This window comes from Lissotriton vulgaris, chromosome 1_1 (assembly GCF_964263255.1).
Source record: "Lissotriton vulgaris chromosome 1_1, aLisVul1.2, whole genome shotgun sequence".
In the NCBI taxonomy this organism is placed as follows: domain Eukaryota; kingdom Metazoa; phylum Chordata; class Amphibia; order Caudata; family Salamandridae; genus Lissotriton; species Lissotriton vulgaris.
The window spans coordinates 2,130,099,614-2,130,127,018 of record NC_141685.1 but is presented as its reverse complement, the minus strand read 5'-3'; positions in this window follow the sequence as shown (position 1 = coordinate 2,130,127,018).

The window sequence follows — 27,405 nt, the reverse complement described above, 5'->3', positions numbered from 1 at the left end:
TACATATATGTGGAGTTAAGTTTGGAAAATCTATACTTAGTCCGTTACCTGTCAATATTTTATTTCCGATACTCTGTCCTCAATATTGTGTCCAATCAATACGGTGGCTTTGATATTCCAGGCACACCGAAGGATCTATTCAAGCCCTAAACAGCAATGCACTACTGATTTTATTTTTTATCTCTCTTCTTTCTTTCTGGCCCTCTTTACATCTTTGCAAGGGAATTTTAAATTGAGTTCTTGTAACATCCGATCAGCATCTTTTGAGGTATTTAAAGCTTCTGATTAGTGCAAAGAAAAGAAGCTACATACCAGTTGATCACCAGCAAAGACGGGACCAACCTTAAAAAGGAGGCGATAAATGAAACAAAAGTAGAAGCAAATGAAGATGTTCAAGAACGATTAGAACATTGGAATGTTGGGAGCTCCATTGCAGACAATGGAGTGCTCCCTGCTTCTACGGGCCAGTAAAGTCCCGCAGAGCAACATTCCAATGTTCTACAAAGGCTTCTCGAAGCTCGAGGGGATTTATATCCCCTCGAGCTTCGAGGACCCTTTGTTTAATTTGTTAGAACATTCGGCCCTCTAGTGGCAGAATGTTCTAATAGCCTTATAGCCCTTCGTAGCAGGGCTATACCGGCAATTAAAGTCTCGCTGTCTCGTTAAAGTCCCTCGCCTTCGGCTCGGGCCTTTAACGATTCAGCGGGCCTTTAATAGCCGATATAGCCCGCTACGGCGGGCTATAAGGCTATAGTAAAGTATGTTGATAAGTCCCAGCAAGTACCCGAAAAGCTGCATTGTGCAGACACTGCCTTTGCTTCTTCATGTGCATTTAGGAAGGGCCCCAGTGAGGCCCTCGCAGAAGTTCAGCCAGAATGTGAAGTAATTGAGCTTGCAATGAACTGTGCTCAGAAGCAGGCAGAGGTTCAAAGAGGTCTAAAGCTATAAATCGAAGACAACCTCAACCTGTGCACCTGAGAAGCATTCTCCTTCAACATCCACTCTCTATTTTGGGTGGAGACTGGGGGAGCATGCAACACTCCTGTCCTGAAACCAGATATCCAGCCAGGCCTGTTAAAACTAAGCCTGGGTGGAGTTTGCAGCACTCTGCTACGTGGAACTCTGCAAAGTGCAAAAAACTCCGCCATGCTACGCAGAGCTCGGCAAGCGGCGGAGTATGTTAAAAAAATGCTGCCCGTGGTGATTTTCAATGCCAGATGCTTGTCCGCACTGTGTAATCATCGCGAATGGCACCATGGACAGCGCAAACGGGCGCTGCTTTCCTTTCTGCTGCTCAAGTAGAGTTTTACTTATGTGCAGGAAGGGACTCCTTCCTGCACATAAGCACTCATTCATGGTGATTTGCTCTTAGAGAGCGCAAAAATTAATAAATTCTCCTCGTATCACCATGCTAAAACCTGGTATTCCCTGGCATTAGTTTTTGGTGCTGCCTCAGCCTAATACATCTGAAGCAATGTCAAAAAAGCTTTGGGTGTTGCGGTGGAAAGCCCACCGCTGCACCTCATAAATATGCCACCTTGTAAATATGGGAAATGGCGCTATGCCACTGAAGTGATAAACAAAGTGATGCTCCGGTGGCAAATGGGGCATGTAAATTTACTCCTAAGTCTCAGAGATATGTGTATGTAGTTGGTGCATGTGTAAAACTACAAGCAAAGTTGCAAGTGAGTTTATTGAGTGAGTAACATAAACATTATATAGCACTAAACATACAGAAAATCTTTTTGGTGATTTCTGGTGCAGGAACACGTGGCCAGTTGTGTGTGTAACATTCTCGCCTGTGGGTACCCCTATGCCTGACTAGAAATGAGGGCTTACGAATTTTTCACAAATTGTATAGCCTATGACTAGGTCGCACCTACTGTATAGAAAAGGAATGGCTCTCTTTGCATACACATGAATGTTAAAACAGATAGTTCTAGTTTGATTTATCCGTAATCCTTCCTTCTTGTTTTGATCCGCAAATCACTAAATGATCAATGCCTCTTTCTCTTTAAAATGTACATTATCCTGTCTTCATCTGCACTGAGGGTTCCATACTTTCTGGATCCGCACTGGAGCTGTCACCGTGTTTTTAAACATCCCACACAGCAGTTTGCCTTGTGTGACAAAAGCTTGCCTCATCGCTAGAAATTTAATTTGAGAAGTATTTCTTTGACTTTACTGCTGTTCCGGCAGGCGTAGGAAGAGTGGGTGGAAAGCCTGCGTGGTGCCGTGGGCAGGAAGATAAAAGATGTGAAACCACATTGAATTTTCAATCTCCCTTTCGCGTCACTCCCAAACGATGGAGGTAGCTAGGATACTGGGAGGACGGCTCGTAACAACTGTGAGTCACAAAGTACAACATATACAGGTCCTTGGTGATTTACTGTTTAGGTAACCTGCCATTTGTTGGAGGCCAGTGGGACGTGCGACGCCCTCTTCTTCAGGCGACAAGTAGAAAACGACTGCAGCACTAAACACGTTTTTTTTATTTAATGTTTTTAAACTTGAATGCCATGTCCATATTTCTCAAATTTTTTTATTATTATTATTTCGTTTTTTTCATAGATGGTAATAGGCTACCCAAATGTGCTTCCCAGTGCCTACGGGTCAAAGGAATGTAGGGCTGTTCAGGCAAATAAATTAGTTTTAAGTTGCTTTCTGAAATGTAAGAGGTTAGTATTTATCCCGAGGCTGGTTGGTAGGGCGCTCCAAAGTTTTGGAGCAAGATAGGCAAATGAGTGACCCCAACTCTGGCTCTTTTGACTCTGGGGACAGCCAGGAGAGATCAATTATTTGACGTAAATTCTCTGTTCGCACGATAGGGATTGATAAGGTGACTGAGAATCGGCAGACTGGACTTATGTTTTGCACAATGTGCAATGCAGAGTGGTTTAAATTGTATTATTTTACTTATATGCAGCCAATGAAGTGAGATGAGGGCCAGGCGAGCTGCCTGAGATTAAGGTATGCCCAGCAGTGTGCGAGCCGCGGCAATCTGGATGACTTGCAATTTCTTAGTGACCAATAGGGGACTGCCTATATACAAAGAGTTGCCATAGTCAAGTCGAGGTAGAATAAGACCTTGGACCACTGTCCTACGTGCTTGCTTTTCATTTCAAAACTCATATTAAGTTGTATAGACTGATCATTAGTCACTGGCAAAGAAAAATTTCCAATCACTCAAGTGCCCTTCTCTCTATCTCCTAGGCATCATATTTATCCTGCCAGCTTTTAACCCGAGTGACCAAAAGACTCCATTTCACTGTCACATTCCTTACCTTTCCTGACCTGGGATTTCCTTTTAACTAATCAATGTTTTCAGGTGTTTTAGTCCAATTGATTCAAGTGAACTGCATTAGAACTCGCTGAGTGCACTGATCTGTACATTTAAAGCACTTGACCCATAACAAAGAGGCAATGACAAAAAAAAAAGAATATCAGTCGTGTATGCACTGGAGTTATGGACTAGTAGGAAGCATCTTTGATTATTGTATCAGGGAATTGCAACTCGTCAGGTGGGATAAGGAAGAGGCCACCTCACACCCGGACACACTCAGGCCACAAAGAAACAGCCTGAAAAAACTGTCAATCCTGAATCATGAGACGTTCGATTTCGAAGCAGCAGTACCCCCTGATGATACTGCCAAGGACTTCAGCATGGAAGGAAACCATCACATTCCACTCAGAGAGACACAAAAATGAGGAATGATTCAAAAATCCTTCATGCCTGTAAAACTTAAAAGCGTTTTTATATTGCTCTCATTGATCTTTTCCTATTAAATTAGCATTTCTGCAACGATCTTTAGCCTCTGTCTTAAATATATACATTTGTGCAATAAATCAGGATACTTATTGCATTATACACATCCGTTACTACAACAGTCGCCAGCATGCAACTATCATACATCCAGATGTGTAATCAATACTCGCCACAGGTGTATTGCCTCAATGTGTTATAAACAGAGCAAGGTTATCACATAAATCTCCATCGCACCAGCTTAACACACAAATCCTTATATGATGCACGCTGACTATCTTTGTGAGCAGACGACCGCAAAGAATTTATAAAACCAGCCGCGGCCCGTGCAGGTAAGAGTGTTGAGGCAGCGGGGCCAGGTGGGGGGGGATTTCAACAGACAACGAAGGGAAAAATTAATTATTTATGTAATTTTCCCTCAGTGTAGTCTGTCAAAATCCCCACTTCTCCCACCCAGCCCAACTGCTCTTACTTTCATGGGCCGCTTCTGTATAAAACTCACATTTGGCCTCCGCTCCCCCTTCTTTACATTCACCTGTATGTATGTCCAAGCCATGCCTTCCAGTGCTGTTGGGGTCTGTGTGTATGTCTGCTTTATAGGTTACATAACCGGAAATGAGCTTTATATCCTGCCCCTTCCTTCAAGGCGGGCTCATGGCCTTCTCATATGATCAAAAATGGAGAAAATGGGAAACCCATTTGCAAGTGGAGGTGTGCACACGGTTAACACGACCTCAGTGGTCTCATATTGATCCTTTCATCATATTGTATCATAAAGACTCTTGATTACTTCCAGTTTAAATCTTTTCATCATTATTGTTTATTTTCTTCATTTTTCAAAAATCAGTATGAATTGATTCATTCATTCATGACAGTTTTCTGCTTACACATTTAACTTCTACCCAATGCATTTCGGGTCTAGTGTGACCCTTCCTCGGGGGTCTGTGTGGGAAACAAGGAATTTCATGAGTATAGCAGCTACTCACAATTTCTTACATTAATCAGCTTATAGCAATTCAATTTCTTAATGGCAACTAAATATCAAATCAGCAACAATATAGCAAAATACACGCTACTCAATTTCGTTTATCCTCATGCGTGTTTACAAATGAAACGTGAATTGTATCCGATACCATGATCTGTTGTTTGACCATTCTATTGCCGTTTAAAAATAACTCAACTTCCGCAATTTCCAAAAGTCACCTTCCTTCTATATCTCATAACAATGTGAAATTACCGCAAATAATGTCATCTGTTAGTAAAGTTCTATTCTAGAGCAAACATTCGTTCGTACTTACAGTTAAATGCCAAGACTCGCGCGCCGTTTCCTCTCTACCAATCGCTATGCGTTAGACATTTCCCCGTCTATTTTAATTTGTGATCGCGCCAGTGATTGGTTCTAATCCCGCTCACGTGATCGCTAGTCGATTCGTAACGAGTTATACATGTAATGCAAGAAATTAGTAGTTTTAGGTATCAATGATCATATTAAAGCATCGCGGCAAACTCTGAATAATTATTTATGCGAACCCCCAAATTTTCACGATATATTCACACACTTATAAAAAAAAATTTCAGTGTCAAAGTAAATTATCAAGTAACTGTAACTTGCCTTGTTCATGTGCAGGATGAAATCATTACATGATTTGCTCATAAGAGAAGACATAAACCAAAACACTAAACATTTTAGAAATAAAATTACGTGTCGGCCATCTTAGAATGGGATCATGGTGCAATGTTCAGTATGCTATTTACAGGATTATAGTAAAGCCTTTCTAAATTGTTCATAAAAAACAGGACAATTCTATCCTGTCATTTAATCCATGCGGATATAGACTTCCCAATCTGTGAATCCAAAAATATTCGGATCTTAGTCTCTGCTTGTGAGTGTCCTGATCCATTCTTGGTTTAATCATCTCTAGTATAGTGAAACGCAACTGGGCTATGTTATGACCTGATTCGGTCCAATGAGTTGCCAATGTTGATTTAACATTCTTCAAGCGAATGTTACTTTTGTGTTCCGTGATCCTTATTTTAATTTTTCGCTCCGTTTGACCAATATATAGTTTCCCACATGGGCATTTAATTCCATAAATTACTCCTTTGGTGTCACAAGTACTTGAATGTCTTAATGGAATCGTTTTTCCGGTCATAGGATGTGTAAATGTACTTCCCACAATTACATTGTTACAATGCATACAGTTTTCACATTTCTGCATGCCTTTATGGATTGCACCCAAATCCTCAGGTGTTTTCTTTTTCAGTAATTCTTTCATGTTCTTTGATCGGTGGTACGCAAATGTGATATTTTTGGAGAATAATGTCTGCAGATCTGGTTCTTCCGTGATCAAACTCCAATGTTGTCGCATGATGTTCGCAATTTTCACTGCTTGCATAGAATATTTTAAAACACATACTGTAGGTTTGTTGTCCGATTTTCCTTTAGAGTGCAGTAGTGTTTCCCTATTCATAGTGGTAACTTTATTTTTGGAATCTTCCAACAAAGGCTCAGGGTATCCTCGCTTTAAGTACTTTTGGATCTGTTTTTCGAACGTGGTTGCTAGATTAGTAGGGTCAGATGTGATCCTTTTTTGTCGTATAAATTGGGATAAAGGTAAATGTTTCTTCAGCGAGTAAGGGTGAAAACTGGTATAGTGTAAACAACTGTTTCTATCCGTTTCTTTTGTAAATACACTCGTGTTGATCTTCCCTTGTTCAATATTTACCAGCACATCCAAAAAAGGTAGTTCATTCTGATCCATATGATATGTAAATTTCAGTCTCTCATGTTGTGAATTTAAATCCTGAATGTTCTTCATAAGTTTCTCTTTAGTGCCACGCCAGATTATGAAAATGTCATCGATATATCTTTTGAATGTGATCAGACTTTGTGTCCAGTTCAAGTTATTCAAAATGTGATCATTCTCAAACTTTGCCATGAAGGTGTTTGCGTAGGACGGTGCCCCCGCAAACCCCATGGATGTTCCACTGCATTGTCCATAAAATTCCCCTTCCCATTGGAGATAACTGTGTAGCAATGCAAATTGTAAAATCTCAAGCAAAAACACTCTTTCTGATCCAATGATCTCATTTTCTAGTAAACACCATTCCATGGCTTCAATTCCCTCATTATGAGGGATGGACGTGTACAGTGCTGTCACATCGATTGTACATAACCACACTTCCTGGTTAGCTGGAATAACAAGTGTCCTCAATAGATTTAAGAAAGAGGTGGTGTCTTTGATGTGAGTACTCCATTTCTGTACTATGGGTTGTAAGAACCAGTCTAGGTATTGACCCAGTGGTTCTGACAGTGAACCGCATGCTGACACGATCGGTCTGAAGGGTGGTTTGTTTGCGTTCTTATGAATTTTAGGCAACATGTAGAACTGTGGCCTCCTGGGATATTTGCTGTTCAAGAATTGATAAGTTTTAGTCGATATCCATTTCATCTCTAAAGCTCTATCAAGAATGGTTTTGAGAGTAATGGAGAATGTGTTGGTTGGATCTTCTTCCAGTTTCTGGTATGTGTTGGTGTCTTCGAGGTGAGCCCGTACACTATCTTTGTAAAACTCAGTGTTCATTACTATAATTGCTCCCCCTTTGTCCGCTTTTTGTATTGTTATTTCTGTCATTTCTGTCAAAGATTTCAAAGTTTGCCATTCTTTCCTTGAGAAATTACTCTTAGATCCACTGGAATAATTTATCTTTTTCATTTGGTTGGTAATCACTCTTTCATAGGCATCAATGGTTTTGTGTGATGTAGGTGCACAAAACGTACTTTTAGTTCTGAATTCTTTGAGGTCACTTGTTGGTCCTTCTATAGGTTGCACATTGTTGAAGACATTTTTTAGCCTTAACACACGAAGAAATTTGAAAACAGATATTTCAGTTTCCTGGGCATTGGATCTATAGATTGGGACAAAAGATAAACCTTTGTTTAGTACATTTGTTTGTGCCTTGGTTAGTTGCTTGTCCGATATATTTATGACTAAGTTGGTTTCTTTTTCTTCGATGTCAATTCTCGTTCGGCTTCGGATTCCTTTGCTTTTTCTTTTTCCCCTCCTTGTTTTGACGGTTCTCCTGTGGGTATGCTCGTCGACGGAGCATTGTTGGCTGCTGGGCTTATGTCTAAAAAAGCCGTTTTTTCCAATTGTTCTCTTCTTTCCTTTTGTGCTGGCTTATTCATCGGTTTTCTATTTTGGGTTGTTTCAGAGTCAGATACCACACTCTCTTGTGATGAGCTTTTATTGGTTGATGGTTGTTGCCACTTTCTTTGATTATAAACTTCTGCCCAACTATAAACTTCTTCCAATTTATAATCAATGGTATCTCTTTTATACTTTTTGATTTTCCTTTCCTCAATTTCTTTTGCATACTTCTCCAATTTTTTGTTAGTCTCCTCTAGTAATTCTGTTAAATCATCATGTTGGTTTAATTCTTGTTTGATGCCATTGAGTTCCTCTTCCACTAGTTTTAGTTCTTTCGAGAGCTCTTCCACGATCAAAAGAATTAGATCCAAACTACATTTGTTTAAGATTTGGTACCATCTGTTTAGAAAAGCTTTATTGTTCCTGCATAGCATAGGTTTTAAGGCAATTCTTAATCCCCTTGGGATTCTTTTGTTTCTATGATAGTGTATCAATGTTGTGGCGTGTAAACGCTGATTTATTTCCCGTTTGCTGATGTATTCAAGTTGTTTCAGTAATTGATTTGCTGTGTTTGTTTGTGTGCTGAACACTCTGGTTTCCTTGATTAGCCCATAGATCTCTTCGGCTTCTTCAACCGTGTAAGCTAAAGTCTCTGCTTTGTTTGTTGTTATTTGAGCTATATCTTCCAGATTCATCTCTTTAGGTTGACGGTGCCCGGACGTGGGGTAGACTATTTTTGAATAACTCTATGTTATATTTCGTCTGGCACTCCAATTTTATCTCTTTAACAGTGTTTCACAGTTCATTTGTGTGCTACTTCCTCCTTTAGTGCTTTGTCTAAGGGCACTATTGCTTCAATGAATAAAAATGGAGAAAATGGGAAACCCATTTGCAAGTGGAGGTGTGCACACGGTTAACACGACCTCAGTGGTCTCATATTGATCCTTTCATCATATTGTATCATAAAGACTCTTGATTACTTCCAGTTTAAATCTTTTCATCATTATTGTTTATTTTCTTCATTTTTCAAAAATCAGTATGAATTGATTCATTCATTCATGACAGTTTTCTGCTTACACATTTAACTTCTACCCAATGCATTTCGGGTCTAGTGTGACCCTTCCTCGGGGGTCTGTGTGGGAAACAAGGAATTTCATGAGTATAGCAGCTACTCACAATTTCTTACATTAATCAGCTTATAGCAATTCAATTTCTTAATGGCAACTAAATATCAAATCAGCAACAATATAGCAAAATACACGCTACTCAATTTTGTTTATCCTCATGCGTGTTTACAAATGAAACGTGAATTGTATCCGATACCATGATCTGTTGTTTGACCATTCTATTGCCGTTTAAAAATAACTCAACTTCCGCAATTTCCAAAAGTCACCTTCCTTCTATATCTCATAACAATGTGAAATTACCGCAAATAATGTCATCTGTTAGTAAAGTTCTATTCTAGAGCAAACATTCGTTCGTACTTACAGTTAAATGCCAAGACTCGCACGCCGTTTCCTCTCTACCAATCGCTATGCGTTAGACATTTCCCCGTCTATTTTAATTTGTGATCGCGCCAGTGATTGGTTCTAATCCCGCTCACGTGATCGCTAGTCGATTCGTAACGAGTTATACATGTAATGCAAGAAATTAGTAGTTTTAGGTATCAATGATCATATTAAAGCATCGCGGCAAACTCTGAATAATTATTTATGCGAACCCCCAAATTTTCACGATATATTCACACACTTATAAAAAAAAATTTCAGTGTCAAAGTAAATTATCAAGTAACTGTAACTTGCATTGTTCATGTGCAGAATGAAATCATTACATGATTTGCTCATAAGAGAAGACATAAACCAAAACACTAAACATTTAAAAATAAAATTACGTGTCGGCCATCTTAGAATGGGATCATGGTGCAATGTTCAGTATGCTATTTACAGGATTATAGTAAAGCCTTTCTAAATTGTTCATAAAAAACAGGACAATTCTATCCTGTCATTTAATCCATGCGGATATAGACTTCCCAATCTGTGAATCCAAAAATATTCGGATCTTAGTCTCTGCTTGTGAGTGTCCTGATCCATTCTTGGTTTAATCACCTCTAGTATAGTGAAACGCAACTGGGCTATGTTATGACCTGATTCGGTCCAATGAGTTGCCAATGTTGATTTAACATTCTTCAAGCGAATGTTACTTTTGTGTTCCGTGATCCTTATTTTAATTTTTCGCTCCGTTTGACCAATATATAGTTTCCCACATGGGCATTTAATTCCATAAATTACTCCTTTGGTGTCACAAGTACTTGAATGTCTTAATGGAATCGTTTTTCCGGTCATAGGATGTGTAAATGTACTTCCCACAATTACATTGTTACAATGCATACAGTTTTCACATTTCTGCATGCCTTTATGGATTGCACCCAAATCCTCAGGTGTTTTCTTTTTCAGTAATTCTTTCATGTTCTTTGATCGGTGGTACGCAAATGTGATATTTTTGGAGAATAATGTCTGCAGATCTGGTTCTTCCGTGATCAAACTCCAATGTTGTCGCATGATGTTCGCAATTTTCACTGCTTGCATAGAATATTTTAAAACACATACTGTAGGTTTGTTGTCCGATTTTCCTTTAGAGTGCAGTAGTGTTTCTCTATTCATAGTGGTAACTTTATTTTTGGAATCTTCCAACAAAGGCTCAGGGTATCCTCGCTTTAAGTACTTTTGGATCTGTTTTTCGAACGTGGTTGCTAGATTAGTAGGGTCAGATGTGATCCTTTTTTGTCGTATAAATTGGGATAAAGGTAAATGTTTCTTCAGCGAGTAAGGGTGAAAACTGGTATAGTGTAAACAACTGTTTCTATCCGTTTCTTTTGTAAATACACTCGTGTTGATCTTCCCTTGTTCAATATTTACCAGCACATCCAAAAAAGGTAGTTCATTCTGATCCATATGATATGTAAATTTCAGTCTCTCATGTTGTGAATTCAAATCCTGAATGTTCTCCATAAGTTTCTCTTTAGTGCCACGCCAGATTATGAAAATGTCATCGATATATCTTTTGAATGTGATCAGACTTTGTGTCCAGTTCAAGGACACAAAGTCTGATCACATTCAAAAGATATATCGATGACATTTTCATAATCTGGCGTGGCACTAAAGAGAAACTTATGGAGAACATTCAGGATTTGAATTCACAACATGAGAGACTGAAATTTACATATCATATGGATCAGAATGAACTACCTTTTTTGGATGTGTTGGTAAATATTGAACAAGGGAAGATCAACACGAGTGTATTTACAAAAGAAACGGATAGAAACAGTTGTTTACACTATACCAGTTTTCACCCTTACTCGCTGAAGAAACATTTACCTTTATCCCAATTTATACGACAAAAAAGGATCACATCTGACCCTACTAATCTAGCAACCACGTTCGAAAAACAGATCCAAAAGTACTTAAAGCGAGGATACCCTGAGCCTTTGTTGGAAGATTCCAAAAATAAAGTTACCACTGTGAATAGAGAAACACTACTGCACTCTAAAGGAAAATCGGACAACAAACCTACAGTATGTGTTTTAAAATATTCTATGCAAGCAGTGAAAATTGCGAACATCATGCGACAACATTGGAGTTTGATCACGGAAGAACCAGATCTGCAGACATTATTCTCCAAAAATATCACATTTGCGTACCACCGATCAAAGAACATGAAAGAATTACTGAAAAAGAAAACACCTGAGGATTTGGGTGCAATCCATAAAGGCATGCAGAAATGTGAAAACTGTATGCATTGTAACAATGTAATTGTGGGAAGTACATTTACACATCCTATGACCGGAAAACGATTCCATTAAGACATTCAAGTACTTGTGACACCAAAGGAGTAATTTATGGAATTAAATGCCCATGTGGGAAACTATATATTGGTCAAATGGAGCGAAAAATTAAAATAAGGATCACGGAACACAAAAGTAACATTCGCTTGAAGAATGTTAAATCAACATTGGCAACTCATTGGACCGAATCAGGTCATAACATAGCCCAGTTGCGTTTCACTATACTAGAGGTGATTAAACCAAGAATGGATCAGGACACTCACAAGCAGAGACTAAGATCCGAATATTTTTGGATTCACAGATTGGGAAGTCTATATCCGCATGGATTAAATGACAGGATAGAATTGTCCTGTTTTTTATGAACAATTTAGAAAGGCTTTACTATAATCCTGTAAATAGCATACTGAACATTGCACCATGATCCCATTCTAAGATGGCCGACACGTAATTTTATTTCTAAAATGTTTAGTGTTTTGGTTTATGTCTTCTCTTATGAGCAAATCATGTAATGATTTCATCCTGCACATGAACAAGGCAAGTTACAGTTACTTGATAATTTACTTTGACACTGAATTTTTTTTTTATAAGTGTGTGAATATATCGTGAAGATTTGGGGGTTCGCATAAATAATTATTCAGAGTTTGCCGCGATGCTTTAATATGATCATTGATACCTAAAACTACTGATTTCTTGCATTACATGTATAACTCGTTACGAATCGACTAGCGATCACGTGAGCGGGATTAGAACCAATCACTGGCGCGATCACAAATTAAAATAGACGGGGAAATGTCTAACGCATAGCGATTGGTAGAGAGGAAACAGCGCGCGAGTCTTGGCATTTAACTGTAAGTACGAACGAATGTTTGCTCTAGAATAGAACTTTACGAACAGATGACATTATTTGCGGTAATTTCAAATTGTTATGAGATATAGAAGGAAGGTGACTTTTGGAAATTGCGGAAGTTGAGTTATTTTTAAACGGCAATAGAATGGTCAAACAACAGATCATGGTATCGGATACAATTCACGTTTCATTTGTAAACACGCATGAGGATAAACGAAATTGAGTAGTGTGTATTTTGCTATATTGTTGCTGATTTGATATTTAGTTGCCATTAAGAAATTGAATTGCTATAAGCTGATTAATGTAAGAAATTGTGAGTAGCTGCTATACTCATGAAATTCCTTGTTTCCCACACAGACCCCCGAGGAAGGGTCACACTAGACCCGAAATGCATTGGGTAGAAGTTAAATGTGTAAGCAGAAAACTGTCATGAATGAATGAATCAATTCATACAGATTTTTGAAAAATGAAGAAAATAAACAATAATGATGAAAAGATTTAAACTGGAAGTAATCAAGAGTCTTTATGATACAATATGATGAAAGGATCAATATGAGACCACGGAGGTGGTGTTAACCGTGTGCACACCTCCACTTGCAAATGGGTTTCCCATTTTCTCCATTTTTATTCATTGAAGCAATAGTGCCCTTAGACAAAGCACTAAAGGAGGAAGTAGCACACAAATGAACTGTGAAACACTGTTAAAGAGATAAAATTGGAGTGCCAGACGAAATATAACATAGAGTTATTCAAAAATAGTCTACCCAACGTCCGGGCACCGTCAACCTAAAGAGATGAATCTGGAAGATATATCTCAAATAACAACAAACAAAGCAGAGACTTTAGCTTACACGGTTGAAGAAGCCGAAGAGATCTATGGGCTAATCAAGGAAACCAGAGTGTTCAGCACACAAACAAACACAGCAAATCAATTACTGAAACAACTTGAATACATCAGCAAACGGGAAATAAATCAGCGTTTACACGCCACAACATTGATACACTATCATAGAAACAAAAGAATCCCAAGGGGATTAAGAATTGCCTTAAAACCTATGCTATGCAGGAACAATGAAGCTTTTCTAAACAGATGGTACCAAATCTTAAACAAATGTAGTTTGGATCTAATTCTTTTGATCGTGGAAGAGCTCTCGAAAGAACTAAAACTAGTGGAAGAGGAACTCAATGGCATCAAACAAGAATTAAACCAACATGATGATTTAACAGAATTACTAGAGGAGACTAACAAAAAATTGGAGAAGTATGCAAAAGAAATTGAGGAAAGGAAAATCAAAAAGTATAAAAGAGATACCATTGATTATAAATTGGAAGAAGTTTATAGTTGGGCAGAAGTTTATAATCAAAGAAAGTGGCAACAACCATCAACCAATAAAAGCTCATCACAAGAGAGTGTGGTATCTGACTCTGAAACAACCCAAAATAGAAAACCGATGAATAAGCCAGCACAAAAGGAAAGAAGAGAACAATTGGAAAAAACGGCTTTTTTAGACATAAGCCCAGCAGCCAACAATGCTCCGTCGACGAGCATACCCACAGGAGAACCGTCAAAACAAGGAGGGGAAAAAGAAAAAGCAAAGGAATCCGAAGCCGAACGAGAATTGAGATCGAAGAAAAAGAAACCAACTTAGTCATAAATATATCGGACAAGCAACTAACCAAGGCACAAACAAATGTACTAAACAAAGGTTTATCTTTTGTCCCAATCTATAGATCCAATGCCCAGGAAACTGAAATATCTGTTTTCAAATTTCTTCGTGTGTTAAGGCTAAAAAATTTCTTCAACAATGTGCAACCTATAGAAGGACCAACAAGTGACCTCAAAGAATTCAGAACTAAAAGTACGTTTTGTGCACCTACATCACACAAAACCATTGATGCCTATGAAAGAGTGATTACCAACGAAATGAAAAAGATACATTATTCCAGTGGATCTAAGAGTAATTTCTCAAGGAAAGAATGGCAAACTTTGAAATCTTTGACAGAAATGACAGAAATAACAATACAAAAAGCGGACAAAGGGGGAGCAATTGTAGTAATGAAAACTGAGTTTTACAAAGATAGTGTACAGGCTCACCTCGAAGACACCAACACATACCAGAAACTGGAAGAAGATCCAACCAACACATTCTCCATTACTCTCAAAACCATTCTTGATAGAGCTTTAGAGATGAAATGGATATCGACTAAAACTTATCAATTCTTGAACAGCAAATATCCCAGGAGGCCACAGTTCTACATGTTGCCTAAAATTCATAAGAACGCAAACAAACCACCCTTCAGACCGATCTTGTCAGCATGCGGTTCACTGTCAGAACCACTGGGTCAATACCTAGACTGGTTCTTACAACCCATAGTACAGAAATGGAGTACTCACATCAAAGACACCACCTCTTTCTTAAATCTATTGAGGACACTTGTTATCCAGCTAACCAGGAAGTGTGGTTATGTACAATCGATGTGACAGCACTGTACACGTCCATCCCTCATAATGAGGGAATTGAAGCCATGGAATGGTGTTTACTAGAAAATGAGATCATTGGATCAGAAAGAGTGTTTTTGCTTGAGATTTTACAATTTGCATTGCTACACAGTTATCTCCAATGGGAAGGGGAATTTTATGGACAATGCAGTGGAACATCCATGGGGTTTGCGGGGCACCGTCCTACGCAAACACCTTCATGTCAAAGTTTGAGAATGATCACATTTTGAATAACTTGAACTGGACACAAAGTCTGATCACATTCAAAAGATATATCGATGACATTTTCATAATCTGGTGTGGCACTAAAGAGAAACTTATGGAGAACATTCAGGATTTGAATTCACAACATGAGAGACTGAAATTTACATATCATATGGATCAGAATGAACTACCTTTTTTGGATGTGCTGGTAAATATTGAACAAGGGAAGATCAACACGAGTGTATTTACAAAAAGAACGGATAGAAACAGTTGTTTACACTATACCAGTTTTCACCCCTACTCGCTGAAGAAACATTTACCTTTATCCCAATTTATACGACAAAAAAGGATCACATCTGACCCTACTAATCTAGCAACCACGTTCGAAAAACAGATCCAAAAGTACTTAAAGCGAGGATACCCTGAGCCTTTGTTGGAAGATTCCAAAAATAAAGTTACCACTATGAATAGAGAAACACTACTGCACTCTAAAGGAAAATCGGACAACAAACCTACAGTATGTGTTTTAAAATATTCTATGCAAGCAGTGAAAATTGCGAGCATCATGCGACAACATTGGAGTTTGATCACGGAAGAACCAGATCTGCAGACATTATTCTCCAAAAATATCACATTTGCGTACCACCGATCAAAGAACATGAAAGAATTACTGAAAAAGAAAACACCTGAGGATTTGGGTGCAATCCATAAAGGCATGCAGAAATGTGAAAACTGTATGCATTGTAACAATGTAATTGTGGGAAGTACATTTACATATCCTATGACCGGAAAAACGATTCCATTAAGACATTCAAGTACTTGTGACACCAAAGGAGTAATTTATGGAATTAAATGCCCATGTGGGAAACTATATATTGGTCAAACGGAGCGAAAAATTAAAATAAGGATCATGGAACACAAAAGTAACATTCGCTTGAAGAATGTTAAATCAACATTGGCAACTCATTGGACCGAATCAGGTCATAACATAGCCCAGTTGCGTTTCACTATACTAGAGGTGATTAAACCAAGAATGGATCAGGACACTCACAAGCAGAGACTAAGATCCGAATATTTTTGGATTCACAGATTGGGAAGTCTATATCCGCATGGATTAAATGACAGGATAGAATTGTCCTGTTTTTTATGAACAATTTAGAAAGGCTTTACTATAATCCTGTAAATAGCATACTGAACATTGCACCATGATCCCATTCTAAGATGGCCGACACGTAATTTTATTTCTAAAATGTTTAGTGTTTTGGTTTATGTTTTCTCTTATGAGCAAATCATGTAATGATTTCATCCTGCACATGAACAAGGCAAGTTACAGTTACTTGATAATTTACTTTGACACAGAATTTTTTTTTTATAAGTGTGTGAATATATCGTGAAAATTTGGGGGTTCGCATAAATAATTATTCAGAGTTTGCCGCGATGCTTTAATATGATCATTGATACCTAAAACTACTAATTTCTTGCATTACATGTATAACTCGTTACGAATCGACTAGCGATCACGTGAGCGGGATTAGAACCAATCACTGGCGCGATCACAAATTAAAATAGACGGGGAAATGTCTAACGCATAGCGATTGGTAGAGAGGAAACAGCGCGCGAGTCTTGGCATTTAACTGTAAGTACGAACGAATGTTTGCTCTAGAATAGAACTTTACGAACAGATGACATTATTTGCGGTAATTTCACATTGTTATGAGATATAGAAGGAAGGTGACTTTTGGAAATTGCGGAAGTTGAGTTATTTTTAAACGGCAATAGAATGGTCAAACAACAGATCATGGTATCGGATACAATTCACGTTTCATTTGTAAACACGCATGAGGATAAACGAAATTGAGTAGCGTGTATTTTGCTATATTGTTGCTGATTTGATATTTAGTTGCCATTAAGAAATTGAATTGCTATAAGCTGATTAATGTAAGAAATTGTGAGTAGCTGCTATACTCATGAAATTCCTTGTTTCCCACACAGACCCCCGAGGAAGGGTCACACTAGACCCGAAATGCATTGGGTAGAAGTTAAATGTGTAAGCAGAAAACTGTCATGAATGAATGAATCAATACATACTGATTTTTGAAAAATGAAGAAAATAAACAATAATGATGAAAAGATTTAAACTGGAAGTAATCAAGAGTCTTTATGATACAATATGATGAAAGGATCAATATGAGACCACTGAGGTCGTGTTAACCGTGTGCACACCTCCACTTGCAAATGGGTTTCCCATTTTCTCCATTTTTATTCATTGAAGCAATAGTGCCCTTAGACAAAGCTCTAAAGGAGGAAGTAGCACACAAATGAACTGTGAAACACTGTTAAAGAGATAAAATTGGAGTGCCAGACGAAATATAACATAGACTTCTCATATGATCCTCATTACTATTTTGTAGCTATGCCAGCCTCAGTGCCTGCCCACTTATGCAAGTTCCACAACCAAATACCTAGATCTGGGGAGTTAGTTGACCTGCATGTTTCGGCTATACGTCATTTCAATAATGATAATACTAATGCTATGTCTCTGAACTTAGGGCCAGATATATGACCCATTTTTGCATGTGCAAACGGGTTTGCGGCCCGTTCGCGTATGCAAAAACTTACAGAGCCAGGTACAAACCCTATTTAGCAAGTCACAATTTATTTGTGACTCGCTAAATAGGATTTACGACTTGCAATTAGGAAGGGGCGTTCCAAGGGCGTCCCTTCCTAAGTGTGACTTGCTACCCTACGTAAGAATGTTTTGCAACCGCTAATGCGACTTGATAACCTATGTAAGAATGCTTTGCGACTGTAATTGCGGTCGCAAAACACTTGCAATTCACCGCTCTCTTCAAGAGGGTGGTAATGCATTCACAAATGGGAAGGAGTCCCTTCCTCTTTGCAAATGGAGGGGAACATATTTTTGAAGGGTAGTGGTTCCAAGGACCACTACCTGCCCTTAACAAATGAAATGAAAACATTTCTTTATTTTAAAGAAGCCATCCCGTTTTTCTTCAAGGAAAGCAGGCTGCATTAAAAAAAAACAGCTTTATTTAACTGCTGCGCTTCGTCATTTTTTCCGCACCGCGGCGTAATGTCCACCGGAGTGCGTCGGGTGCCGTCCGACGCATCAAAAAGTTTAAAAGAAGTCCCAGACATGGAGGTCTACTGATCCCAGCAGGCTACCATACCTGGAAGGGTGAGCCATTCTCAATTGGGTCGCAAATTGCGAGTGCCTCAGGAATATTGATGAGGCATGCAATTTGGGACCCCATTGAGTATCGCTAAGTGTCTCTGACACTGTTGTACATGTAATTTTGCGAGTCGCAAGAGCGCAATTTGCGCCTCCAAAATGGCATGGTCGTACATCTGGCCCATAGTGAGATATTTCAGTTTCTTAGATTTGGGTATAATGCACAGGAGACACAGAGCGGGCTCCATCTCCACTGTCTTCCCAGGGATATACATCAGTTATATTATATGTTAATATGTTTTATATACATTTGAATACCCGAAGGTGTCTTGGCGCTCCCTTGGGGAAAAAGCTCGGAATCAGTTAAGTGGGGTGGAGGTCCTGAGACTACTAATTTGAAAAGCCAGGTTTTCAAGGATTTTTTAAATTGAAGAAGGTTTAAGGAAGCTTTAAGATTTAAAGTAAGGGACCTCAGTTTTTGTCTGAGTTAAAAGTCAGGGAATTATCACTCATCTAAGAGTTGATGTTGCTCCAGAGCTTTGTGCCAGCAGTGCTCTTTCATAGGGCACTCACACACCATATGAAAAAATCAGCTTTTTCCCCATGGCAGCGTGGCGATTTAGAGGTAGTTCCTTAAAACATGCGTGCCATGTGTCTGGAAGAGAAATAGGGTGAATGTAGGTCATTAAAGTGTGTATTTAACGGAAGACCTCTTATACCCCTCCCATGACTTGTGCCCAAGTTATATCTGGTATTTCTCTACCGATGTAGACTTCCTATTTTACATAGGAGGAAGAAAATGGGGACAAGAATTGCAGTATATAGCCCTGTCAACATCTGAGCTAGGGACTCACATCTGAGTATACCCTTCCACGCTTATGGTGGACAAAAATGATTCAGAAAAGGGGGTGGTGTCCCTCACCACCCCTTGTTGTAAATATTTTTGTCCACCATAAGCGTGGAAGGGTATACTCAGATGTGAGTCCCTAGCTCAGTGCACCATCAGGATTCAAGCAAGCCGGGCCGAAGATGGCTGAAATGCCAGAAACCGGTCCCCGGTAGCTTGTTTCCTTCCCAGTATAAGAATTGGCTTGGTTGTTTGGTCTGCCCTTTTCCCATGATGCACTGGGCCAGGGTCAGACTTATTTGCATATAGCCAAGTTCTGAGCTGGGATGGTGCAGTGAGCTAAAAAACGGTGATGGATCAAGCCCTGATCTTTGGACTGGGTAAGAGTGGTCTGCTTAATTCAGACACTCTATTCATCACCACCCCCTTTTCTGAATCATTTTTGTCCACCATAAGCGTGGAAGGGTATACTCAGATGTGAGTCCCTAGCTCAGTGCACCATCAGGATTCAAGCAAGCCGGGCCGAAGACGGCTGAAATGCCAGAAACCGGTCCCCGGTAGCTTGTTTCCTTCCCAGTATAAGAATTGGCTTGGTAGTTTGGTCTGCCCTGTTCCCATGATGCACTGGGCCAGGGTCAGACTTATTTGCATATAGCCAAGTTCTGAGCTGGGATGGTGCAGTGAGCTAAAAAACGGTGATGGATCAAGCCCTGATCTTTGGACTGGGTAAGAGTGGTCTGCTTAATTCAGACACTCTGTTCATCACCACCCCCTTTTCTGAATCATGAAATCTATCCTATGCATATCTCCAGTAATACAGTGTCTCCCACTCTATGTGCTTTCCAAAGCTTACATCTGAAACTGTTGAAGACCTACCTGAAGGAGTTAAGTCGGGATCGGCCATGGATCCTTGTCCTTTAAAGGTTCTTAAAACTGCTAAAGTAGCTCTCATTCCGCACTTCATCACAGTCTTAAATTTAGCCATCTCCCTGGGCCAGTATCCTCTGACCTGCAAGGCAGCAATTGTTAGGCCACTTTTAAAAAAGCACTCATTAGATCGTCAAATTCAAAAAGTTCTGTCCCATTTCCCTTCAGCCGGTTCCAGCGAAGATCCTAGAATCCCATTTGAATTTTCACTTGAGTGCCTACTTGAGGGGACATCAACCCTGACAACAATGTGGCACACACTGCAACACGTCCACAACAGAACACAGGACACAACTGGCACCGACTGGGTGTAGACACTGGCCAATCACAAGTGGCATTGCAGGGAAATGTGAGATGACAATGTACAAGTACAAACACACACACGTCAAAAAGGCAGCTCCTCCCAAACAGCCACAATGTACACAGTCATGCAGTCTGTATGTAAACAAGTACAATGCGACAACACACATGTGAACACATTGTAAAACTGCATCTCCCCTTCACATTGCAGAGGGACAATCAACGCCTCCTGCAGTTCAGCCCGACCCTCTCTTCTCTGATGACGAAGAGGACCACCACAGCTTTGACTCCAATGCCTTCCAAGAGTTCATTGACAGCCTCTGCAGCCCACCTCCAGGAGCAGGGCAGCCCAGCTGCAACGAGGACACCGCACCCCTGCAGAGACCACACAGCAGGCAAAACCCACCACCACAGCTGCCTCCCAGGACCACTATGAAGAGCACATGGCCTTTCAACATCGTGTGTAGGGATGTCAGGAGTAGCTGGCTGAACAGGTGCAGGTGGGCTTAACCGCATGGCAGACAAGCTAGATGCAATATGTGGGTGTCTAAGTCCCATCAGGGACCACTCATAATCTCTAACGGATACCCACAGGCCGCTCCATGCTCTCCAATGAACCATGGAAGCATCACCAGAGTCCTTTCTCAGAGACAAGAATGACTGACTAGTCAGAGTGGCTCCATTGAGCTCACCTGAGAGGTGGGAAACATGCAGAGGCTCATGGAGACCATGGAGCGGGCCAAAGTGGAAGGAGCGGCTGCCATGGCTGTACACTAGCGAGTGGTACCTGGGCTCCTCAATGACCTCAAAACCATCCTCATGGCATTGCTGCCACAAGGTCTGGAGCTGATGCATGCTGCTGCTAACACTACATCCACATCTCTGCCCCCTGAAGTGTCAGTGCCACACAGTGCGACAGATATTCCACCTCCGGCCCCAGAGGTGTCATTGGCACACAGTGCTGGAGAAAGGCCAGCACCACCCACACCTGAGGCACATGGATCAGCAGAGGACGAATAGGTGAATGAAAGCCCCATTGTGGTAAAAAGGACGCAGTAGCATTCATCTCTGCCATATGGCCGGTTTCAGCTTGGTTCTGCCCTCTGCATTATCACCTTCCATGTCCCCCGATACACTCAGCAACACTCACCTTGGACCTCACAATGGACTGCCATATTCTGTTTGATCACCATTGACACAGCAATCAGACTGCAAAATGAACTTTTCCTCTTCCTTTGGACTTGTCATTCCCTGAAGGACTCTGGCTGGCCCTCCATGGGCCAACATTGTAAAGTGGGGTTTGCATGGCCCTGTACTACTCCAGATGCAACACCCCACTGAATGTGCATTAAACATTCCGACTCACACAGATGTGTTGTGTCTATGATCTTTCATGTGTGGTAGTATTGATGAATGTAGGGTCAGTGAATTCCTCCTACGTAGATATGGCTCATGCTGTTGGATTGGGTCACAGGGTGACCCATTGCAGAATGGTGTCCGGGTGGCGCCAACACAACAACAGCGACCGATGCGTTTGTTTCTTCCTTGTCCAGCCCCATATAGAAGCAAGGCCTGAGCCCTGGGGTCATTGTTCAAACCCTTACGCTGAACTGGTATACGCCAGGCCAGCCCACTACGCTTACACTCCAGGGGGGGCAACAATGAAACATGTGCCAGGACTCCCCTGTGGTGTAAGAATGGGCGAATTTTGCGGATTCGCGGTTCGTGAATTCACGCGCAATGGCAAAGAAAACCGCGAGTTTGCGTATTTTCCAGCGAACTCGCGGATTCTTTTACCATTTGCACAAATAATGTGACCACGTGTGTCTGTAACTTTGCCACCGCGCCGAAAGGCGCCGAGGTCCCTCGAGTGAGCTGTTAATCATAGTGAGTAAAGGGTGGGAAGACGTTGCATGCCCTAGTGCAGGGGTCTACAAACCGGTCCTGGAGGGCCGGATCCATGCCATCCAGGACCGGTTTGGAGACCCCTGCCCTAGTGTGTGTGTGGCGGGGCCAAACGGGTAGGGCTTCTATGCAAGTTCACAACATGCCTCTTGTTTATAAAGGGTCAGAGACTGATCAGAGCAGCAGATGAGAAGAAAGCAGCCTCCTGGTCACAGGAAGTACACAGGGATTGCACTCGAGAAACTTGTGGATGCAAAGACCTCCATCAAGGATTACATCTAATTGTAGGCGGTAGATATGGGGAGGAAGCACACCTGGACCGTGCTCACTAGTTTTTTTGGGCTGATTATAATGCACGACTGAATTTGAGCTTCAACTCGAGCACTTGCTTATATCTGTAAGTGCTTCCTGTTGAGGTTTAATTTTTGTGACAGGAGCATCGTGCCAGAATGAATCCTGCCTGCATATTTATCCACGAAGATGCCACCGTGTTGTGCCATACCTCTACTCAACTTGAGTACTTTCTACTGGCTAATCAGTAAGTGCTACCTCGTTGGGTAAATGTATAGTGCTTTTGCTAAACTACAGCTGCTTAAAGGGCCAGAAGAGTTGTCTCCAGTGACCACGTGTGTCTGTAACTTTGCCACCACGCCGAAAGGCGCTGAGGTCCCTCGAGTGAGCTGTCCATCAGAGTAAGGAAAGGGCGGGAAGACGTTGCATTCCCTAGTGTGTGTGTGTGGCAGGGCCAAACGGGCGGGGCTCCTATGCAAGTTCATTCACATGCCTCTTGTTTATAAAGGGTCAGCGACTGTCGAGATTGGCAGTAGTGTAAGCTCCAAGAACACCACTAACCTTGTCCTGTGGCCAAGCAGAGACGATATCTGACGCTAAGTCCCTTATTTCCTCACAATACGGAACCCAGCAGAGAATATATACTACTCTGTCAGACTCCGCACCCCAGAGGAAAAAAGGGAAAGAGGATGAAGGTGTGTTCCCCCGACTTCTCTCTGGGACTTGATTTACTCTTTGGGCTGGGTCTAGTATACCTTCAAGGCTGCAAGTGGGATGACAAAACACACAATTACTCATATACTCACTGACCCCTGTTTCTCCTGTATTGTGCGTGTGCCTTTCTTCACTCACCAGGATTCCTCTATTCCCTTCCTTTATTTCCAGTGTAATCCCAGACTTATCTCACTGATGCCGATAAAAGAAAGTCCAAAACAAATGCAGGTTCAGGAGGCTAATACCAAAACACGTGCCTCTTCACAGCACTAGTCCCCTTCAAGAAAGTTACTTCTCTTTCACTCGTGCTCCCTTCTTATTGTTTCCTTCACAATACTGGGGCAGGATTATCCACAAAAAGATACAGTGTCTCTGGCACAAAGAAATAATAACGTTGGCTTTGCAGCGCTACAAATGTCTCGAATACAAAGAGCAGGCGATTATACTCCGGAGATTCAGTACCTGCTTAACTACACAAAAACCTTGCTACAAACTAACAGCGTTTTTCCATGAGCGTCCAAAATCCGGTCGCTTACAGAAATAGAAACACTGTTACATTTCTCGCGTGAATCAGAAGCGTCTCGCGCCTCACAATAACATCGCGGCTACACTTACTATTTAGCAGAAACAAAGTATCCAGTTTCCAAAGCTTTCAGGACAAGTAGAGAAAAGGCGAGCCCGCGCTTTTCTCACAAACAATCAGAATGGGGTTACAATACCAGCCGGTATTCAGGCACTTGAAGTCAGGACAAACAGGCTTCCAAAAAGGCTGTGCTCTTCTCGCTGGGATCCGGCGGGGAATACCATCCGCCCTCCTTGATTCTCCAACAGGATTAATTGACAAGCACTTTCCCCTTGGAAAGGAAGTGCTTATATCCCACTAGAAAATCCCAGGGCAGTCTGGGACTTGTAGTTACCATGATTCTTCCTGATTTCTCTGCATACCTGGAATACTGTCCTCGTGATCTCAAAATCGCCACAGAACCCCCTCTCGAGGACTGCCGTCCCGGCGGTCGTCCGGGCTTCCCAGGATACTTCTCATGGAATTGCGCGACCAACTCAGGACAATTCAGATTGGCCAAAGGCTCCCACGTTCTTTCCTCAGGTCCGTAACCCTTCCACCCAACCAAGTATTGGATCCTACCCCTAACCATACGGGAGTCAAGGATAGCCTGCACCTCATATTCCTCCTGCCCATCAATGTCAATAGGAAGTGGCCTATCCAGTAGTCTTGCACCATCAGGACAAGGAAGGAGGAGGGAAACATGAAATACGGGATGTATCTTCCAGGAACCAGGGAGGGACAATCTCATAGCCATAGGGTTAATAACCTCCACTATGCTGTAAGGCCCCACATACTTAGGTTTCAGCTTGTTTTCCCCTTTCAAATGTATGTCCCTAGTGGAAAGCCACACCCTGTCTCCCACCCCATATTCAGGTGCTGGTGATCTCTTCCTATCAGCAAAGCGTTTCTGGGAAGATTGAGCACTCGCCAAGCTGTTACGGGCTGCCACCAACACCGCCTTGAGATGGGCATGATGTTCATGAATGCTGGGTACAGGGGAATGCACGGGTACCTCAAAGGGAAGGGCATTGGGATGATAACCATACAAACAAAAGAAAGGAGAACAACCCAAGGTGGAGTGTATGGCATTATTATATGCAAACTCAGCCATCCAAATTAACATTGTCCAGTCCATATCATTTTGCAGAGCAAAGCAGCGTAGATACTGTTCCAACGTCTGGTTCAGACGTTCTGTTTTGCCATCAGTCTGGGGGTGATAGGAGGAAGAGAGACGAGCATCGACGTCCATGGTCTTACAAAGAGCCTTCCAGAATCGGGAAGTGAATTGGGTTCCTCGATCCGTAATGAGCACGCAAGGAATGCCATGTGCTCTAACGATATGTTGCAGAAACACCTGCGCCAGTTCAGCTGAAGTAGGAAGACTCGTCAACGGAATGAAATGACCCATTTTTGTCAAATGGTCGACGACCACGAGGATCACGGTCTTTTCCTTACAGGGTGGCATTTCAACTATGAAGTCCATAGACAATGTGTGCCAGGGTTTTGGAGGAATAGGCAGAGGCCTCAGAAGTCCCATGGGTTTGACATGGACGGATTTCCCTTGCATGCAGACAGTACAGTTTTTGACATACTGTCTCACATCATCTCTAAGGTTGGACCACCAGAACTCGCGTTCCACACCTACTATGGTCTTGTAGATTCCCAAATGGCCTCCTAGGGGGGAGTCGTGTATCCATTTCAGGACTTGCAGCTGTAAGATCTCAGTGGGTACATAGATAGCGGACCCATGGTAAGCAAGATCATCTTTTTCCATTCGATGTTCCGGATCTTCTTGTATCCATGCTTGTACATCTGACTCTGCCAGGGCTATCTTCACGTCATCCAGAAAGTCCTGTGTAGCCAACAAGGCTATAGCGGGTAGACAACCACTTGCTTCTTTCAGGATTAGTGGGGGTTCTTCCGTGGTTCCTGCATGTTGGTCTTCAGTTTCACCTAGGCGAGACAGGGCATCCGCTTTACCATTCTGTGGTCCAGGTCTGTACTTGATAATAAAATCATAATCCGAGAAGAACAATGTCCATCTCAACTGCCGAGGCGTAAGCGCCTTCGCGGTTTTCAAGAACAGAAGATTTCGATGGTCTGTGTAGATTTCAACTGTGTGAACAGCTCCCAATAGGTAGTGACGCCATTCTTCACATGCCCTTTTAATTGCCAGGAGTTCTTTATCCGAGATGGAATAGTTGATCTCGCAAGGCGTCAAATTCTTGGAGAAAAAGGCAACAGGATGCAGTTGACCAGTGTCAGGATGGCGTTGTGATAGTATACCCCCTATTGCATATTGCGAAGCATCCGTTTTCAACACGAAGGGTATTTGAGGATCCGGATGGCGAAGGATGGGAGCTTGGGTAAACTGATCTTTCAGATACTGGAAGGAGATAGCAGCTTCTTGGTTCCATACAAACGGTGTGTTTTTTCTCAACAAGCTGGAGATGGGATGGATTATCTTTGAAAAATCCTTGATGAACCGTCTATAGTAATTTGCAAAGCCAAGGAAACTTTGAACGGATTTCACATTTGTAGGCGTACTCCATCCGATAATCGCCTCGATCTTACTAGTATCCATTTGGAATCCTTTGGCGTTGATGACATATCCAAGGAATGCGACCTCCGTGACATGAAACAGGCATTTTTCAAGCTTGGCATACAAGGAATGATGTTGCAACTTCCTGAGAACGATCTTCACATGCTCCACATGTTCATGAAGGGTCGACGAGTAGATCAAAATGTCATCGATATACACGATACAAAAGGTTTCTAGACAACCTCTCAATACTTCATCCATGAAATATTGGAAGGCGGCAGGGGCGTTACAGAGCCCGAATGGCATCACTCTATATTCGAACAACCCGAACTTTGTTCGAAACGCCGTCTTCCACTCGTCTCCCTTCTGGACTCTGACCAGATGATACGCCCCTCTAAGATCGAGCTTGGTAAAGAAACGGGCACCCTTCAATTGATCCAACAGCACCTGTATAAGAGGGAGCGGATATCGATTCTTGATGGTCATTCTATTGATGGATCTGTAATCGATGCATGGTCGTCGGATGAGGCAGGCGATGTAGAATGCCGAATAAATCCCGTAGCCAAATTCTCATCGAGGTAATTCCTCAGATACCGCGTCTCTTTTTCAGTCAAGGCATATACTCGACTACACGGTATGTCTGCTCCCGGAATGAGATCAATACGGCAATCATACACTCGATGTGGAGGTAACTCCGTTGCCTTCTGTTTGTCGAACAATGATCGGTAAGCCTTGTATTCTTCAGGAAGAACCGTGGCGCAACAATAGTGTCCTCGGGTACACTCTGTTGCCAAACACACAGAGGGCGTGATGTTATT